The following is a 3,174-nucleotide window of genomic DNA, read 5'->3' as shown; positions in this document are numbered from 1 at the left end:
GGAAACATTTGCTGTTAATATCAAGCTTCAATTCATTCGAATTGATATTATGCAAAAATCTCAGTTTTTTCTTTTATCTCGTTGCAAAAAATCTCAGTTAATATCAAAAAGATGAAGATGGTGATGAAGATAATGAAAGAGGATGACCGGTGAAATTTTTTTGAAGCTTTAGAGACCAATTTTGTATTTTTTACTAATTAAATTGATAAATATTACCTCAATTTTAAAAATTTTGAACACACAATCATTTTCTTGAGCAAAAATAAAATAAAATTTGAAACTCTTTTCGAGATTATGCGATTTGGGGGTTACTTTGATTGTCAAATTGGGTAACTTATGTTACCTTTTCGGTTCATTTGCCCGAGTTTTATCATAAGTTTGTACATCATGTTTCCCTTATTGTACATTTGTTTAAGATTTCTTAATTTTTATTAAATATAATTAATTTTTTTAATGACATCATCAACCATGCTTTAGAATTTTTATTTTATTTTTTAATTTTTTTAAGCTTTAAAAGACCTATTTATGACATTATCATTTTATAAATTTAATAGAACTTATAGCATATAGATTTAAACATAATATATATATATATATATATATATATATATATATATATATATATATATATATATATACATATATATATATATATATATATATATATTAAATTTTATTTATAATTTAAAATTATCATTAATAAATATTAATACAGAATTTAAATAAAAAAATCAGTATCATATATAATACTCATACTTGTGTGTAGGCTTGGAGTTTAGGTCATGGGTTCTAGCCTCACTCTGCCCATCCTATTAATCAATCTGCCAGAAAGATGGAGCTCCAGATTGACCCCGGGGGATTTTCTCCCGGATCCATTCAGGATTTAAACCTGGTCCGCCTGCCTTTCGGGATGGTTTAAGGATCGCGTTCATGCAATGTGATTAAGGTTTTCTCCCGAAAGCGCGTGCGTGTGTGGCAAATGAGAGTATTCGATGCCGACTACTTGCCTTTTTTAGAAAAAAACCTAACCATATAAACTACATTTAGCAATCTAGAAAACAACGATTAACCATAATTTGAGATGATTCGTACATTACTAAGATGTGTATTATAATGTTGTAGTCTACAATTATTTAAAGCAATTTAGTGATGTAAGGATAAATTTTGATGATATACGAATATGTCAAATAATAATAATCTTGACCTAAAAGCTACCCAGGCTCGTAAATGTTTTTGGGCCCTACCGAGTGGAATGTTAAGTTTGGAAATACAAGGCGAAGGTTCGATTTCTAAGAGAGTCGTGTCTGACACTCATTAGGGTTTTGAACAAAGTCTAGTCGGGTATGCATCTATCAGGTATGTTGGCAAAAGTTGCAAAACAACATTAGGCTAGTGTGTCCCTACAACCAAGGTTGCAAAATTCGCTATTCGGGGATTAACCGGTCGGCACTTTGGAAAGATTAATCGACAATTCGGGAATTAATCGGAGATTAATCGGATTGTACTGTATACATTTAGATATTAAATTTTTAAAATTATATGTGTAACTTTAGAAAACTAACCATTAATATAAAGATAATTTTGACATAATTATCTAAAATTGTGCATTTTGCTTCAAAATCATAAAATTCTAGTTTAAATACATGTTAAAATGTTAACCATTTTTTACTTTAACTAACTTTGATTACCAAATTCAATTTTAATCCATCAATTGACGTTGACCGTTTAATTACACGAATTTTTGTAAATCGGAACGGATTGCTCCTAAAAATGATTAATCGGGGATTAATCGGCGAGTAATCGAGTTTTTTTACAACACTGCCTACAAGTTTTGAGAATAATAATAATCTTGTTTATATTTGGGAGTTTATTGGAAAAACAAAAACTTATATAAGTAAGGATTTTAAAGAAGAAAACACCTATCAAACGATATACAACACCTTGATTAAACAAAGAAAATCAAATACTAATAATCTGGTTTATGAATATAGTAAAATGTTTGTATAGTAAAATGTTTATACTTCTAGAATTTCTCTATAAAGTGTAATTACTAATAGTAATAGCGTGTTGTTTTAATTTGGCACCGACGACTTCTCACTTTCGTTTGTGTCCTTTTGCCTTTTCAGTTCCTGTCCTTGATTTCGCTGCCACTAACTCCCATGTGATATCTTGACGTCATATTACATTTGAAAGTTGATTTGACATTTAATATTAACTTTTGAAATACATTTATCAAATAAAGGAAAACGATACATGATAATTGATGAGGTTTACATTTTCAAAACTGAGATGTAATTAATCCTTTCTCTATTTGAGATTAAAGACAAGTCATTTTTTCACTCAAAGTAAAAAATACTTTCAAAAGTAGATATAACAACCCTCACATTTTCATTCTGAATTTACCAAACTGCCTTAGGATTCATTATCTTGTTCTGTGTATTATCGTTAGGGTTGTTATTCAGATATAATACGTGCTCAACTAATTAAGCGTCATGTAAATTAATGCTCGCAACTTAAGACCTTAAATCCTAACGCTAATATTAATTTAATAATATAAACTATATGTAATAAATTAAATGTGACATTTATATAAATTAAAACTAATGAGAATTAAATAAACTTTAATAAAAGACATGGTCAAATAATGTAAAATGATTAAATAAGATGTATTTCAATTAAGTAACTTTAAAAATATATATATATATATATATATATATATATATATATATATATATATATATATATATATATATATATATATATATATAATATAAGGAAGTATTAATGCCGAAAAATATATATATATATATATATATATATATATATATATATATATATATATATATATATATATATATATATATATATATATATATATATATATATATATAAATATTTAAAAAAAATTTCGGCCTTGTTAAAAAAAAAAAAAAACAAACTTTATCATTAAGTAAATTACTAATCCTAATTTAATCATAACATCTCATCTTAATCCTTGATCCCTAAGTCACCTCCTAGAATCCTAATGTGATTACAATACATCCTAGTCCTCTATAAAAAGGCTCATGACTTTTCATTGTGTATCACAATTTCAACTCAAGAAAAAAAACCTCCCAACCCTGCTAGTTAGTCGACAATTTCTGCACTCCAACCCTCCTCCCTAATCGACTACAA

The sequence above is a fragment of the Rutidosis leptorrhynchoides genome, chromosome 2 (genome assembly GCF_046630445.1).
Source record: "Rutidosis leptorrhynchoides isolate AG116_Rl617_1_P2 chromosome 2, CSIRO_AGI_Rlap_v1, whole genome shotgun sequence".
Classification (NCBI taxonomy): Eukaryota; Viridiplantae; Streptophyta; class Magnoliopsida; order Asterales; family Asteraceae; genus Rutidosis; species Rutidosis leptorrhynchoides.
This window is presented reverse-complemented; position numbering follows the sequence as displayed.